Raw genomic sequence first — 17,946 nt, 5'->3', positions numbered from 1 at the left:
CTTCAAGAGAAACATCAAATACTCTGAGATTCATAATAAAGTCTTAGGAGCTGGCAGCATAAAATGAGGGAGTATTTGCAAAGGCTCTATAGCAGTGAATAGAGAGAAGGCCTCTGGGACAGTTAGGTTGGGCTTCTGTTCTGGATGACCTTGTTCTCCATTGGGGTCACTTCTCCACTGCCTGTAGAAAGAAACATGGTCTCACCAGGCTGGAGATGGCTTTTGTGAACAGCTCTTAAAGGGAACATGAAAGGAGACTTTTAATGTAACAAGCTGCACTTCTAATCCCACGCGTCTGTAGTGATCTCAGGATACATGAGGGCTGTAATTCTGTCCTGAATGAGATGTGCTGGTCCAGCCTACTAGAGAGCTAACACCTACCGTGTGCATAGATCTGTACTGAATAGTTGCTGCTGGATACCTGCCGGAATTTGGGAAAGGGTGATAAACATGTTTGTGACAGCCCGTTTGATACACTGTGACACTAATAGCTGGAAAGAGTGCTCCGTAGGTAGGGAACCGCTGTGCGGAATTAGTCAGTCGCCAATCTGCTCACAGCGCCGTACCAGGAGTAGGCTGCGAATTTGAGCCAGACAGTTGGTGCTTTCCTATAGGCATCCAGACAAGCCCGTTCCGAGATGACATTTGCTATGCTACAGATATGTCATGGATCATTTTTCACAGCCCTGTTGAAGTGGCTTATTTATTATCATCTGTTCTGGTGTTACATCCTGGACAAGGGAGAACTGTTTACCACAGTGCCAGGAATTACTTGTTACTGCAATCTGATTCCAGGAGAAGGCTTAGGATAAGGCTCATTGCTTTCCTCAAGGCTGCCACTGCTACTGCAAGGCACTCCAGACTGAACCACTGAGTCAAATCCCAGGAGTTACAGCTGGAGTTAGTGGTTTGATATTTAAGTGAATGACCTCTAAGTGAAGAAGTACTGGATTCGTCATCATTCCACTTGCCTCAGCTTTGGAAATCAAATACCAAAATTGTTGCCAGCAGAAAAATTTGACCTTGGGGGTAGGCAGCTCTGTCCACTCAAGATTTGCTGAAGTCAAATTATCAAGAGCAGTGATTCTCAGCTATGCTTCACAGATTGCTAGCGGCTTGCAAAGCCATGCTGCCTTAAAAGGTTGGTGTTACAAGGCAGTGTGATAGCCCAGAGTGCATTCAGAAAGTTGACAGTGATCCATGAACAGGATGCCAAGGAATTGCTCCCATTACTGTGCTAGAGCATGGGGAGTTTTCAGTGTTGCTTTTCACAGGGAGAGGAGCTAATGACTTTCAGAAATGGTAACAGGACATGGTGGTTGTGTTTTCTAGACTTAGTGTGTTATTCTTACAATTTTCTTTCCTTGCCCTGTCTCAGAATAACACTTGCTACTGTTAAATACTGTAAAAACACATTTCTAGGCAAGTCACTCACTTTTCTCTGGGTCTGCTTGTCCAGTTTGATTTGTGTTGCTCTCCTAGAATATTATTTCCCAAAATTTCTACCATTATGGTTAATTAATTCATTGGCTAATACCTGTCATCCAAGATGACTCTGTTGTTATTAGGAAGGAATCAGATTGATCTTCATGGAAAGGAGGCTAGTGCAAATGGCAGTTACTGTGGGTAAAAGTGCGCTGCTGTATGTGCTGCAGGAAATCCCACTGAATCTACTGGAGAACACTTACATTCAGTGCACAGGTTTTAAAGCGACCCAGCATAAGAACGCCTTTTCTTCCAGTTGTTGTTATTGTTGTCTGTATGAGGGTAGGACTGGGAGACTCCAAACAATAACATGGCCCCATTGCACCAGGTGTTGGTGACCATTGAAAGTGTGTTATGATGGAAACAGCAGATAAAAGCAGTCATCTTCAGTCTGCAGCTGGAAGGTAGGATAGATGGTTTGCCTGAGACAGCATGGAAGTGAACCCACCCCTGTTTTCCTTAAGTACAGAGACTGAGCCATTTCCTTCTTCCTGTTACAGCCCAGCCTAGGACTGGAACAACACAAGATGGGACCTGCTGGGGAGGAAGCTTCCCATGACTTGCCTGCTGGCTTCCAACTGGTGAAATGAAGGGCCAGCAACCCACGTGATTAAGGACAGAAGGTGAGCAGGCTGCCTGGGAGAGTTTGTGTTCTTAGGAGCCCTTAGGTCAGACCAGGAGAGGGTGCCTGTTTGCCCCAGCAGCTGAGCACCTGCTGGGGTGTGACAGCACAAGTTCCCCCAGTTCACACTTAGGAGAAGCTGCATGCCTGGGACTGGTTTCCCTGCTTTCACAGGAGACATCAGTGATGCCCTGACCAGCAAGGTGGCTTTCAGGGCAAGTGGGGGTGCAGTCTGCTGTGTCAGGAGAGGGCTCATAAAGCTTTTTTTTAAACATCGTCACATCTTGGTTATCTGTTGGCAATAACAGGTTTTCCTGTCAGAACAGTCAATGCAGAGGTAGAAACAATAATTCAGCTAACTAGCTAGAATAAATGATCTGGGGCCTGTGGCAATGCAGTGGTATAAAGTGTTAAAAAATGGGCTGAAGACAACTTCTGAAGAAGTGTTGTCATTTACTGAGAAATTTACTTTGCCAGCTAGTGTAAGTCCAAATATTAAACTTGTTAAGATTTTTATTTTTTTTAAAGCAACTGTAGCATGAAGGAAAAAATTATAGATGTTGAGACTTTGTTCTTTTTTTAAAATGGAGCCTTGTTACTGAGCCAGAACATGAAAAGTGTCTAGAAAGAGAATGCAAACAAATTAATCCGTTCTAATCCAATAGAATACAAAAGTAGGCATAAAACAATGGCTGAACAAAATGAACTCAGATTTATAATTCTTTTACTATAATGTAGCAGTAGTCAGTAACAAAGGAAATTCATTTTGCGTTGTTCACTTTGTGATGTTTGTTAGATTGGCAATGTCCTGTGAAAATGCTGTACCTCAGACAGCAGAATACAGCTTTTTCTAGGATATATATAAAAATATTCTTATTTTTTGTGTGCTTCTAAAAAGGGAAAATTAAGACGTGCTATACTGTACTCCTAGTTCTAACCTGCTATTTCAGATGTTTTAATTTGCCAGACACAAGTGAGGACTCATTCAAAGATTTAATATGTGCTGCCCCCATCGTTTGTGATAAACATGCATTCTTGCCTGCTAGTCAGAGAATTGCAGTGCTTAGGTGGTGTGTATATGTCAGTCTGGTTTGGTGCTTCAGGTTATTTTTCACTGTTGCTGAGGTTAACTGGTGAATCAGAGTGATTCTGTGCTTACAGCTATATAACCAGAAGCATAAGTTGGCCTGTAAATAGTTGTTAATAGAGCAGGAACATGTTTATATATTTTTGTTAGACCTGCCTCCTAGTGAAAAAAGTCATTATGCATTAGGACAGATTGTATTAATTGTTTATCTCTCCTTCCACATGGTGAAACCAATCTTTCATGAACTCACAGAATGTTTCAATCAAATTTGACAGTGGCCTAGGCTTTATTTAAGTGTCTTAAGTTCTCAAAAGCAGGTGGTCAGGTAGAAGGGAGAAGGCAGCAAGAAGGTTTCCAGGCTGCAGGACTCAGAACTTGGATCCTATCAGACCTCTGAGTGCCCACGGTGGAAGGAAGCCCTGAGATGCAGGTGCTCGTGGAATCTGCTGCTCACAGAACTACTTGTCTGTAAGGAAGACAAAAAGTGCTTGCCAGTCCTGATAAATTCTGCTTCTGCTCATGATTCTAAATACTTTTACATTTTAAAAATATCTGCTGGTTTTGGTTAGAGGGAGAGAGAAAGAACACTTAGGACTTTGCACACACCAGTGCTATGGTTTTGTAAATGTCTGCGCTAACAATAGCAGTGTGCTATCCACAATGGGAAGTCCCCATTCCTGGCCTTCCCTCTGCTGCTTTCCACCACCCCTGTCCTGGCTGCACCAAACTGTTTTCATATGAACTCTGGCTCTCAACACCTTTCCAACCTCTTCTTTTTATTTGGGCTCATTTTTCTGCAGATTAGCGAGTTGAACCAGCACACAGAGATAGGAATCAGTGTCCTTACTACACACTTCCAATTTCACAGAGTCTGTTCCCAGTCCCCAGCATGGTAAGACATGTGAATGTCTTAATTCAGACCCCTCTGCTGGCCTAGGAATGGGAAGCAGAAACAACCTAGTTGGGATATTGTAAGGTCTGGTTTTGCAGCTATGTCTCACAGTTAGTTTGAACAGAATCCAGCTGAACAGGAACTCTGAGGGTGTTTTCTTCTCTACCTCCTCATTCTTTAGCAATGATTGCTATAACCTGCAGCACTGGTGGAAATTACTCAGGTCCTCCAATGGCCTCAGAAAGGGGACAGGGATTAACTGAAGCACTAACAGCTGAAATGGCTACTCCACCAAGCAGAAACAATAAGAGACATAGAAAGTGACCTTGGTTTCTGTGTGCTCTGTGTCTCACAGCTTAAAAAGCATCTCAGTGCTGGTTGTAAGATGCTGAAGTAAGTAACAGTGCTGTCTGCTGTGACCTCACAGGGGTTCTCAAACAAAACCTGGATGTACTTTTGACTAGCAGAACTGGATGTACACATTTTGCTATTTGTGTGATGTCTGCATGCATGATAGTTGTCTTGGCAAAGCAGAGAATGCTTTCTTTAAATCTGTTACTTTTGAATTCATTTTTCAACTAATTGCCTTTGTGCAGCAAATTGCAGTACCTTTCTCTTGTATTCAGGGAGCAATATACTGCTTGTGGCTAATTTTAACATCTCTGTTCCCGTGCACAGAAAGCTGAAAGATTCTGCTTTCTTGGCAGAAAACAGCAGCAACTTCAAATCCTGTTAAATTGAGTCAGTAGAGTGATTTCTATTGCAATGGGAGAAGCATTCGGAGGTAGCAATTGTACCAAGCTCACACCTAAGGCAAAGAAAAAAGACTGGCTACTAAAAGATCCTGACTGAGATATTTTCAAAAGTGCCTTAATCTCCTGGGTGTCCAGCAAACACTGGGCATCTGCAAGTGAGGTCTTGACATGTGAAGCTCATTATAGCTTTGGGATGGGATGAAATTAAGTCTAGAGCTGCCGTTCAGCCCTTCAGCTCTATATGTAGGGATGCCGAACCCATGGTCTGGGTGCCATATCTGCTGTCTGTACACAGCCTCCTGCTGTGTTTTTTGAGGGTCTCATAGGTCTGTCAGTGTCACCTTATGAGGAATTCTCTTGGTCCCGGTGACCCAACTACGGCAAGTGGCTTGTTTTGCAGCACCAGCCTTACCACCCAGTTTCCCACCCACCCTACCATCTTTCCAAGAGTGTGCCCACCATGTAGTTCACAGGCAAAAAAGCTACAGTATCAACTGCAAGGACGTTTTAAGTAAACACTTGGCTTCACTAATGCAGAGTTTTGAACGATGTACACTGACAGTGCCAAGACTAGCCACCACAGCTGAAACTTGTGTACTTTGTCTTTTATCACTTTCTGCAGTGGCTCTAAGTAAGGTTGTTCTCACAGTCCTGCCTCAAAGCTTGTGTTTACTTCATAGGGCATGGAAGCATGTCACAAATTGATTTTGATGGAAATAAGGGGACAAAAAAGTACATGTTCTCATGTTGTATCTCTTTGCTCTGGCACTATGCTAATTCACTCACTTTTCCGTGCTTCTGTTTTGTAATGTATTCCCTGTCCTCTTACTCTGTTATCCTGGCTGGCCCATCTTTGTTAAACATCCATATTCAATCAACAAGTAAACCATCAAATGAGGAGTCCTGCAGTTCAAATATGAAACTCTGATTCATATGGGAAGTGGGTTTTTTGAATTTGCTTTAATGAAAGCAGTCTCAGCAGCTCACAGACACAAAAAAACCCCCACACATGGAAAATATGTGTAAGCTGTTATTGCTTCAGCTTTGAGGAAAATGTTTATGTTGTGCCGTGGTTAATACAAATTAAATTATTGTTGTTAAATCCCCAAATGATTTTGTTTTGTTTTGTTTGGGATAGGCCCATGCCTTTCTTTATTTGTAGGAACAAGCAGAAGACAGAAAATGATCTTACTGAAATGATTTATTGTTTTGGTTTACAGCCATGAAAGGGAATGGCATTTTCAAGGCTGTATGTGTGCCCAGCTGTTGGCAGCTCACATTTCTATGGTCAGAGGATAAGATTATTCACAGAAAAAAATATTGATTTATCTTCTATCACACTTTAAATGCTCATTAGAAGTTAGCTCCCAGCACTACCAGTCAGGCTTTGTTGTTTTGCGAGTGTGAAAGCGGCTGAGGTGCACGTGCAACTTCTCTTTTCTAAAACCTGATCATCGTAAGCATACTTGGAACACATTTCTGCCCTGTTTTCCATAAAGTTTCTAACATTTACGTTGAATTTCTGAGTGAACAGAATAAGAATCATACACAATTTAGTTTAAGTACAGTCTACCTGTATTGCTTCCATAACTATTACTATTGCTTAAAAGAATAGCAGTTTCCAGATTTAAAACACTGACAGAGGTTGTAACATTAGCATACCATTTTTCCCCTTTTGCTTTGTGAATTCCGAATTCAATTATGCTTTCTGGAGACTGAATACAGTCACATTTTAAATTCAAAGGCACAAGTACAATTTATATGGGCTGACTGGTTGCTGATCGGAAGAGAAGGGTACCATTTCTAAGTGTAGTTTTCATTTTATTCTTCGCAGTTACTAGCTTCTACTGTGGCTTTGGAAAGAAAATGTTAGCAGCAGTATCAGTATAAAAAACGGAGGAAATAGCATTATTGGGAACAGAGTAATCTGGTCTCCTTCCTACCTCTACTGTCCATCTGCCATGGGCTAGAAGAAATTATTGGTGATAAGGAAAATTATACCAAGAGAAATTTAAGTGCCTCTCATTTATGGGGCATATAGAAGTCAAGCTGAGTGTCCAGGTCACTTCTAGATAAATAAAGAATGAATAAAACCTGCAATACTAAAGTAACAGTAGGAGCAAGCCTTGTCAGTGTCCTTACCTTTTGCCATAAACATATGTGAGTCAGGGCAGCGAGGTAAACTTCATAGCATGACCTGCAGGGTCTTTGGGGCCAGCATAGAATATTAGTTCTGAAACCATGGAAGAATCTCTCTGTAGCTACTTCTTTGTCCTTCATTTTGTAGCAGTTTGCTGAACAACAGCTCAAAAATCATGAGCTTTTCCTAAATTTTTCAGAATTGTGTGTATGTGTTAAAAAGTTACTTGTTTTGTTCTTTGTTACTTCTAGCTCTCAATTTCCTCTACAAACAGAAATAATAAAATTTTCCTTTTTAGTAAGGTCCCTGAAATTTTTCTATCAGTGCAGTAACTTATGATCTGGAAAAAATTTAGACTTGTTTAAAATTTCAGTTTTGCAAGAAACAGAAACAGACTCCTTAGACTTTGGGGTTTATTAATGTCAGAAAAAAAATCAAAACTTAAATTAGTGTTTTGGAAATACGTTTGATAGTGTTTGATTTTAAAAAAATCATTATTAAAAAAAGCCATCACTTTCAGGGCATGCAGGATTTTATAGTGTAATAATTTGAGAAATTAATTTGGGAAATTAATTTTCATTCCAGTGAAGTTTAAAATCAGCAATTAAGGGTTGAGCATACAAACTAAGCAACACCATGGAAAATATGGAAGGCTTACAATTTGCTTTGTATTATCTGCTGCACATGTGGAGCTAGGAGACTGCAGATCACAAGGGATAGTGAATTCAGTTGTTGCTTCTAAAAAGGACTTCTGATTCTCTAAAGAGATGTGCTTTTGTCTGAGAGAACCCTTGGCATCTGCATGATGTACTGGAATGTACCGCCTTACTTGCAAAGCTGGAACTGTGTGTTATGTTCAAGAATTTATTTAATAATATTTTTTCCATGCTAGTTTTCTGGAAGCTTCAACTTTGCATGTTTATTTACAGATTAATTGAAAATAGCCTTGTATACCTTTTCATCCATGTATCATCTCCTTCAGCGTTTTAAGGGAACTTAAGTATTCTTATTTGGTGTTATTTTCTTTTTCCTTTTTTTTTTCCCCTTTCTTTTTTTTTCTTTTCCTGGACTCAGGTAGTCTTTTCTTAAATGAGAAGAAAGTTGTTTTGATTTCCTCTGTTTTCTTTCCCTTCCTTCTTCCTGTCTATACCTCTCAATGGAATTTGACTAGCAGAACCAAGATTTTTTGTCTCTGTAATCATACATTGTCAACAATGACAAGAGGTGTAATTAGGTTCATAACCAGATTGTATAATAGAATCACAATCTCTCAAATGTTTAATTCCATTGGCTGAGTGTCCAGACAGCTGACCATAATTGCCAAGTACATAAATGTTTGCAGGTCTGTTACTGGTTGCCATAAACTTAAGTAAGACTGATTTGTAAAAAAAGTGATATTCTCCTGGCCTAGATTTTAGATAGACATCTTTCTATGGCAAAGATTCAGTCCTTCTAAAATCGTCATATATGCAAGTATCAGCCTCAGATTTCAATAGGGAAGGATTCTTAATTTTTAGGCTCGTCCTGGGGTAAGTTCTCAGTCTGCAAAGTTAAAAGTTCTGTCACTTAAAAGGCAAGAGAGCATGGAGGAACATAGCTTACTGGATTCATCTGAACAAGGCTGAGTGGACTGGAGAAAGCCCAATGAATTAAACACGCTTTTGAAATCGCTGGTATTTTAAATAGCAACTTTGGGCCTGGTCATTTGCTCCAAAGACTTTAAGTGGTGTGGTAGGCCACTGTTGGAGGCTGTAGTTCTTAAGAGTTAGGGTGAAATGCGGGTGCCATGGAAATGAATAACAAAAGCCCTCAGAAAGGGGCCATGTTTTAACTCAGCATCCAGCTTTTTCCCCCTTGCCAAAGAAGACACTAAAATGCAAAGCAATTTCAAGAGAGAGCAAAGGAGAGGAGAAACTTTCCATGCTAACAGGCATTGATCAAGCAGGCCATTTTGTAAAGAAAGACATATAATGAGGGCTTACTCACAGTTAAGGGAATTTTTATGTCCCAGGGTTTTTCCAGTTTTGCCAGATGGTAAGTCAAAAACAAGGCAGGAGGAAGAAGGCGGCCATAGAAAGAAATACTTTGGCTACTTGTACATTGCAGAGAATCAAGTTCTTGTGCTAGTTTTTAAGTATTATATGTCCAGAGGGGAATAGCAGAAAGAAACACAGAATTGTAATGAAAGTATAAGTAGACCCAGACCAACGGGAAGCTCAGTGTGACTCTGACAAGCTTTAATTTGCCAAAACGTTGCTTGTGCTGCAGTAGTTTCCCTTTATCCCCATAGTGCAGATGTCTTTAAGAGTAGGAGGCATGTTCCTCCCATTCCAGTTTCCTAGAAATGGATGAAAACTTAAATATTTCCACATGCAGAGAGTTATTTATTTATTTATTTATTTTCCTCACACCAGCAGACCTATTTCTCAATCATAATTTTTCATTTCTCTCTCTTTGCCAAAGTCTTTTACAGTTCCTTGCCACTGGGGGCGATCCAACACAGATATTGCCGTGGCCAGTCCTTGTGCTTTGCAAGCACAGTCCTGGGGAGCTCGTGACAGTTCAACCAGCTAACTTGAAGAAAGAAATGAATACAGTCAGGCCACATAAAAACAACATCTACTGTGTTTCACTAGAAAATGAGATATTTATCTCTGAGGAAGAAGGAAAGATGATAGCAACTTTAAGATTTAAATTGATCCAAGTATATGATGCTAAAGATCCTAAATGGTTTCAAATTGCGGAAGATTATATTGTAATTTGTATATATTGCTTCCGTAGGCTGCTGAGGAAGCTAATTGCTATACATCCTGTGGTTAAGTTATCATCTTTCTCAATGACTGAAGATCATAATTTTATCTTTAGGTGAGTTTATTGCTATCTGTCTGTTATGTTCATTTGTATGCTGGAGCAGTGCTGACAAGCGTCCTGTTGTTCCCTGCACAATTTGTGTCAGCCAACCAGGTTAGTGAAAGAGTCACCTCTGGGAAACTGCTGTAGAGGAAATAAGCCCAGTCCCCTGAGAGAGCAAGTTTTCTTTTTCTTTTTTCTTTTTTTTTCCTCCCCTAGCAGGACCAGTGAGTAGAGGCTGAGGCTGGAAACAGGGTCTTGGGCTGGGTTCATGTGCATTCCAATCGAACTGACTGCACATTCACAAACAACAAAGTGTGCAATATCAAAGCAGGTGTTTAATAACTGTACAGCTGTAAGTGGAGATGAGATATCCCCGTGGTGTTGGAAGAAGCTGGTGGTTTTGTTGAGCAGCTTTCACCCTGATGTACAGTGACTCCATGATAAGAGCAGCCTACATAGGATGAGTGCTGAGAAGATGGGATTGCTGTTTGCCCCCATTTGCCCTCACCTCAGCCATGGGAGTGCTGGCATCTGGAGGAGCAGTCACACACCACCAGCTTTGTTCAGTCTTATATTTTATTCTGTAACTGGTGTACTAAATGCAGATCAGAGAGACTGCTAAGGAAACTTTTGTTTCCTTAAGCAGAAAGGTAAATGAAACAGTGGAAGGATTTATTAATTGCCAAATGAATTTATTCTTGTGATACACAGCGTGAAAGACTATGCATGTGGAAAGAATTCTGCATGTGGAGCAGCCTGTTAAATGGTTGGAGACTGATGGTAGAGACAATAGGCTCTTTTGCTACCTTGTCTGCTTTTCCTTTTGAAATGTTCTCATAGTCTTCTTTTTCTAGCACAAATTTGGATCTCTTGCATATAAGAGTCTTTTCTTAGCTTGCTAAAGGGAAAAGCACATTAAGAATGACAAAGGGAAGATGCACATAACTACAAAGAAAGGGTAGGAACATATGAATGCCAACTGTTAAAAAGACACATTGGTTTGCAAAAAAACCCCCAAAACCTAAACAGAAGACCACAATCAAACCCCAAGACAAAAAAGAGAATAAAGTAAATGTGTATCTTTGGTTTTTTGTATTTCTGATTGACCCAAATGAGACAATTCTTCAGAGAGTGCTCTGTAAGGAGTGAAATCTGAGGAAAAAATGCTAGAATAAAAACATATCTTAGCACTCTTGGGTGCAGAATCAGTTTACAGGGGAAGTGAAGTCAAACCCCTGCATCTGAGTACAGCCTCCAGAAATGTTAAGGAGTATTCAGTTTGGGTTTAGGCCTAACTTCAGATTAGATGAAACTCCAGGTTTTCTCCCAAAGTTTACCATTATTCATGATAATTAAAGGTAAATGCCAGGGGTTGTTGTCTGTATTCATCAAGACAAGATGAAGTGAAGGAAACTCTTCTTGATGCTCTCCTTAAAGTCAATAATGAGATTTGATGTCAACACACTCAAGCAAATGTTGTATTTAGAGATTAGGGTGGGAACATAGCTGGGCATCAAGCTGTGGGAATTAGGCTGGATAAGAGGCAGTTTCCAGTGAAGGTGGCCAGATGTTTGGGCTGCTGGTTGAGGAGGTGTGGGCTGGAGATGGATGTGGGATAAAAAGAGGGGAGGTGACTTAAGAGGTGTTAATTCTTGGCACAGATAGTGGCTGGGCATGGCACCACTGTTGGACAGCTTGTTGATGGGAATCATGAGACATGTTGGGAGAAAAGATGTCAGATAAAACAACTGCTCATGTTTCTGAACCTCTGAATAGATTTGGGGTTTTTATGAATGTTGATGGTGACTTGGCTGTACAACAATTCTTGCTTTTGAAACATTGAAATGTAAGACTGTGTCACTTTCTGCTAATACACTGAATTTTAAGTAACCTTTACAAATAAATAGGTATGCTAATATGTGTGTGAATAACAACTTCCCACACTGGCCAGCCTTCCAGGCAGAGAGAGGAAAGCATGGGAGAGACTGTCCGTCCTCACAGATGGGATTCAGTTAATGTAAATGGGTGACGCTGACAGACGTACGTTAGTTTGGCTAAAACTTTGGAAACTACCTCTGAAATCCGAGTGTCAAGGTTAATCCTGTGAAATGTGAGATATCTGCAAAAAACAGAAGCAAGCTGTTTCTCAGCCAATTTCTATCAATATTCATATCCTGGGCTGGATGGAATGGCTGCAGACAGATTTCTATCCAGTTGAAAAGTCTGGACAAGCTCGTGCATTCCAGCTCTGCTTGCCCTAGGAAGCTGTACAGCATTTTTCTATATGCACAGCATGGTAGCTGATCCAAGGAGTAACCAGAGCAGCTCCTGCGTTGATTAAACCAAAGGGTCCAAGGGCTTGCAAAGGCTTAAGCGAAACCTCACTGCACAATGTATTGGGATGGCAAAAACTTGGAGCCTTTCAGCTTTGGAATGAAAATGCTTCTGACGTGGCTGTCTTGCTCACTGGCTGTAGCAAGGAGCGGGTTGTTAGGTGCCCTCCTGCCTTTGCTGCGCCGTTTGGGTTGCGACACGCCTGGGCCGTGGTTGGAGGGGAAGGAAGCCGAGCGCCCTGTCTCTGACTTTGCACCACATGTTTCAGAGCGCGGTCGTTCACTCTCACATTTTACAAAATCAATTTCCATTCTGTCATGGTATTTCACACATTTGCGTTCTGAATAAGTTAGAGAATATTCTACAACTTACAAAAATAACTTTAGTTTTAATTTTTCCTGTTACATGAAGAAACCTATCCATACTTTATCTGTTACAGATGGAAAAACTACATATGGAGAAGTCAGATCTATTAATTAGTTTATAGGCACAAAGTCCCCTAAAGAGTGCCATGAATCCATGTGTTATTCTTAAGAGCTGTCTGAAGTACTTGCACTGAATAATTTATTTCAATTTAGCCCTCTTTCTGCTGTTAATTATCCAAGATCAGATTTTGCTTTTTGGAATTTTATTGTTTTGGGGTTTTTTTCTTAACAATTTTCCCCATTTACCTAAATTCACTGAAATGCTCTCTGAATATATTTCAGCCTACTGAGGTATTCAAGCCGTCAACACTCATTGAGTGTGTTCTGTTTTTTCTAGTTCATGATAGGATGATTATTAACTTCTGTTGTTTTTAATCTTTCAGCCATTATTTAAATCCTAGGAGAATGAAGAAAGGGTGAGGAAAGCAGAAGAATCGGAAAATCAGCCACATGAGAACTCCAAACTGTATTACTGTCTATTTCATCTTTGAGGACTCTTTCAGGACCCTAGCTAAGAATGTGGCTCTGTTGCTCTAGGAAAAGAGGGCCAAATAGCATCTTCCCAATGCTCTGTAGCTCTGTGGTGTTGGAGAGAGCTAGACTCAGGTAGGCAGGAGCATGTAGTGGGACCAGGAAGCACTTATTTCCATGCTCAGCCCTGATTACTGTTCCCTGAATTCAGCAACGTTAGGCTCCACTGTGAGATTCTTTCAGCATGAGAGACAAGAAGGGCCAGGGCAATAGGCTGGGAAAGAGTTGGGCAAAAAAGGGTGAGGTAGAAGAGTGGCAATAGTTTGAGGGTTTTGGTTTTCGTTGTGGATTATTTTACATGTGAGGTTTTACTTGGCCTGTTTATAAAATAAAACCAGCAAAATGTATGGCCTAGTTAAACCTTCATACAACAACATAACAGGGTAATGTAATCTGTACCCTCATTGAATTGCTGTTAATTTTGCTTGCTAAATTAGAATTATTCACGCACTCTGTGCAAAAATGCTTTTTCAGCATTTTTTGGTGCATCTGCTCTTGTGTGGTGTAACTGTAGTAGTAGTAATGGAAAAGCTATCCTGAAAAATTAGATTAAACTCTACTGAAATCGTTACCACTCTATCTTTTATTCTTCTAACATCGCCCTGTGAACACACCAGCAGCCCTGTGTTAGGTAATGTACATGTTGGTGGGCACTCATCATCCCAGAGCACAGGGCCAGATCTGGTGAGGATCTGCAGACACTTGGAGATAGGATATATTTGCTATTGTTCTCAAGGGCAAAATGAAGTAACTGATGGGATTGGCAAGAGCACTGGTTGCAGCTTTAGCATCAGAATACCTTCTAAATCCGTCCCTGATCCTAGATAGACAAGAACATCAAAGAGGACTGGAGAAAAATGTGTGTACCTGTGTCTTTCCCAGAGGACCTCAAAGGAGAAAGTAACTTCCCCAGAATTAGCCAGAGAATCTGAAGCAGTGTTGGACTTCGGACCCAGATCTTGCAGTATGTTGCCATAAACACACAACATAGAAATGCTTTTGGACAGTGAATGGGGAAAAGGGTCAAAATTCAAAGTAGTTCACAACTGTGTCTGAGAAAATATTTGCAGATACATCCTCTTACTCATTCCTCTGTCAGTTAGTAGTAAGTGTTGCATTTGGGGCTCTGTAAGAGCTGAAAGATTTATTTAGCTGTATATGATTTATTTATTCAGGTAACTCCCTCTGGTACTATTTATGTAGTTGTGCATTTTCATATTCGAGTAACTTAGTGAAATGCAACGTGTTGATGTACAACTGGAATGTTAAGCAAATAAACAGTGTGTTGGGCCCCACTTTTGTTGATTAGGTCATGCTTTAATTAGGTTTTATGTATGAATTCATATCTCTTGCTGGATATTAGGACAGGCAGCAGGCTGCCACAACTTGGCACTGGGACTTCTGGGTTACCGCCAGTCCTTGTACACAAAAACTGTCTTGATAGAATGGTGATAAGGGCTCGGGGGAGATAAGGGCTGTGTTTCGGCCCAATGGCTTGACCTTGCTCTTGTTGATCCAACAGCAAGAGTCCTATCGATTTCAGAGTGTTTGGGACACATGAATACATTTTCATTCTGGAGAGCTGCATGCAGGCAGATGGGAAGAACTGCTGGTGCTGATGCAGAGTGCAGTTTGTTGATACACAGGTGCCTGTTCTTGCGCGAATCAGTCCTTCCTTTGGCACGGCAGCTTTATGTATCCGTGTTTTGTGTGTGAACGCAATGTTTGTCAGGCACTTGTTTGGCAGTCCTGGAGACAGAAGTTCTCTGTGCGCTGGGTGTCTGCCTTGGTGGTGCTAATTCACAAGCTGTGTTGCAATGCTTGCCTGGGTATCAGAAGGCAGGTCCGAGACACTGGTGAGTGTTCACCAGGCCTGTTAACCCCATCAGGCTGTAGCCACACACTTGAGTTTGGTATTCTCATCACCTAAATTCCTAAATGTACTTCTAAGGCACACTCCCTTCTAACACAAGCTGCCCAAACATCTGTGGCGAGACTAAGGAAAACATGGAGAAAAAGACCCGAAGATGAATATTTCAGCAGAAACGTGGGAAGGAATGCAATGTAGCTCACGCAAAACCTTCTGTAGTGTATGCCATAAATTAACACAATATAAATTTATACATATTTACACCACATAGACTAAAATATATAAATCCTCAATACTCAGCCTTCTGTAGTAGGTGTAAGCAAGCAGTCCATATGTTTAGCTGATTTCTGAGGAGCTCTAGGGAACAAAATGTATCTTTGTGGAACTTGTGATATTAAGGAGATTATAAACTAGGGTAATCAGTGCAGTTCTCAAAAAGGGTTGGCTTTTCTGCAGGCTGAAAACAAGCAGCCATCTCCTGATTTGCTATCTGAGGCTTTAATTCAGCCAGGTGCTAAAATACACATGGAATATTTAAATGCACGAACAGTCCTATTGATGTTGAAGGCCCAGAGATCAATCCCCACTCGCTGGATTTTCCTGGCTTTAGGCTGCATGAGTCCATTTTCCTCTTACATTTGTGTACTTTCATTGCAAATACAAGCTTTTAACATCTCATTAGGTACCAGGTGTTTCCTTTTCCACCATATCATACTGACTATTCTAAGCCAGTAACATATTAGCCCCCTTTTGTACAGCTGTGCAGCAGAGAACTGGTTATCTAACATTTGTTCTGTCTCTTGTTTTTTTAAACAAGAAGAGAAAAATTTTTGGTATGTTTAAGATATGACATCTGAAGTCTAAATGTCAGGATTTTCTTCCCAACTATACCTAGTTTCCAGGAATTAAGAGGAATCATGTGATTCATGAGTAATCTTTTGTGATTTGTATGTCTGAAATGCTGGGAAACCCTCCTTTTAACAGGGAAGAGGAGGAGAATGAAGGAAAATGGGGCGAAGAAAATGGAGACATTGTTTGTAGGTTTTATGATAAACTGTCCTGCCACTTGTTCTTTAGCAGAGAGACAGGGTATTGGCAACCTCTCACTTTGGCCACCTCCTCATACCAGTGCCTATGATAGCCTAGAAAGTCTCTAGAGATGGAAAGGAGCCCTTCCAAAGCACAGTTTTCTGGTGCTGCTGTACCAGCACAGTTTTCACCTTACACTAATGTTCTACTTCCCCATTAAAAAACGCCTCCAAAAGTATCTGATCAGGCCCAGCATCTCCTTGCCACACCACCAAGCTGACGTTCTAGCAACACGTGATAGTGTGCAAGGTATCAGCACAGAGAGGTGCAGCCAGGGCCTAGTGGGGATTAAGACTTCATGTATGTGCAATGACTGTGTCCTGCTTTGTGGCTCTGGTACTGGGAAAATCTCTTAGTAGAAATATGAGCAGATACCAGCAAAACTAGAAGAGGCTGGGTTCATGCCAGCTGCTGTATGATGCTAGTTTAAACTTCTAAAAATATCAAAAGCTATGTACATTAAAGAAAGTCTCAGAACGTAACCTGCACTGGGCCATTTCAAAAGGCACATCAGTATTTCCTGCAGCTGTATACCTCCTTTGGCAGGGCTGCAGACAACAAGCTTCTCATCACCTGTGGCTCTCTGCAGTCAGGGATACGGATCCAAGACCCAGATATCCTTCTCAGTCACTTTGGGAATAGACGCAGACAAGGACCAAATGGAGGGGATGCTCTTCATAGGTCAGAGCATCCTGCCCTGCCTTTCTTTCCAGGCTGCGGAGAAACCGTGAAATGTGTGAGCAACAAAGACTGCCTTTCCAGCATACCACAGGAGTGCAGCCCTAGTGAGTGTCGTAAGGTGTCATCTCCTCCTGATGGAAGGTAGGGTGATGGGAGAGAAGCAAAGGCAAGTGGACTTTGATGTGGATGATATTGCAAGGAGTAGAGTACCTGGCAGTCAGAAGCTAAGCATCAATTAAATTTTGGGCCTTGAGGGAAAGAAGTAGTCCCTATTTTATTACAGAAGGTGAAAGCCATGGCCATTATGCTGAAGAGAATCACAAGCCTTTTTTTTTTGCAAAGCACTAGGAGCCAGTGTCACTCTACATTACAACAAATCTAATTTTCTGTGTTGCTGATGGCCAGTCTTAGGATATGTGACTGCAGCACGTAGCACTGCTCTGTCACCTCCCAAAATACCTTTTTTTTCCTTTTCTTATTTGTCTATATGTAAGAACATACCCCCCTATCCTTTGGCACATGTTCATGTACAGACCAATTATTATGGCTGCACTGTCCACACAAACTGAGATGACTAAATGTGCTCTTCTGACTTTGAGGATTTGGACCTTGTTGGGACAAGGCTGGTTATGCAGCAGAAGTGAAAAACTCCTTTTGTACAGACCTCTCTTCTCTTCCTTGCTTATATCCATTAGCTCAGTAAAGTACAAGACATTTCAACAGGGCTGGGAGAAATAAGGATTCTAGTTGCTCTCTCCTTATGCCAGTGTTGAGTAAAAACACAAGTCATTTGCTCTTTCATAAATATATGGGCACACAACCTTTAATGGAATGCTTTGGTTCTCCTGGTCCTTTATGTGGACATAAGTGCTTTGCTTTAACTGGGAAGGAATCAACTAGACGGGTGAGAAGACCGTTCAGTCATTTGTTTACTTTAGCTCATCCTATCTGCAAAATTATATTGGGCCACCTTTGTGCTATCTGAACACTCCTAGTCTGGTGTCATCAGCCTTTGACCTCCAGCAGAACTGCTAGCAAAGATGGTCACGACTTGGAAATTATTGTGAGGCAGAGATTTTATCCCTGCCAGCTGGACTAATGTCAGCACCTGAATGAGGCATGCTAACCTCTTTTGGTAAGAGTCTGACCGACAGAGATCAATAAAGTATGCTTATTTACCCA

At 41.2% G+C, this 17,946-nt stretch overlaps 1 long non-coding RNA gene across 1 annotated transcript; it reads left to right on the top strand.

Moving 5' to 3' along the window:
- Positions 1 to 230: 230 nt before the first annotated feature.
- On the top strand, positions 231 to 14,419 carry LOC121674582. Its single transcript, XR_006019676.1, has 3 exons — positions 231 to 2,108; positions 9,763 to 9,846; positions 12,977 to 14,419. It is a non-coding gene; the product is annotated as an uncharacterized LOC121674582 (long non-coding RNA).
- The last annotated feature ends 3,527 nt before the right edge of the window (positions 14,420 to 17,946 follow it).

The sequence above is a fragment of the Corvus kubaryi genome, unplaced genomic scaffold (assembly GCF_017639235.1).
Source record: "Corvus kubaryi isolate FWS band 111438036 unplaced genomic scaffold, C.kubaryi_AGA036_p1.0 69, whole genome shotgun sequence".
Taxonomy (NCBI): Eukaryota; Metazoa; Chordata; class Aves; order Passeriformes; family Corvidae; genus Corvus; species Corvus kubaryi.
Note: the sequence above shows the minus strand (reverse complement) of the source record. Positions and strands in the feature narration are given on the sequence as shown.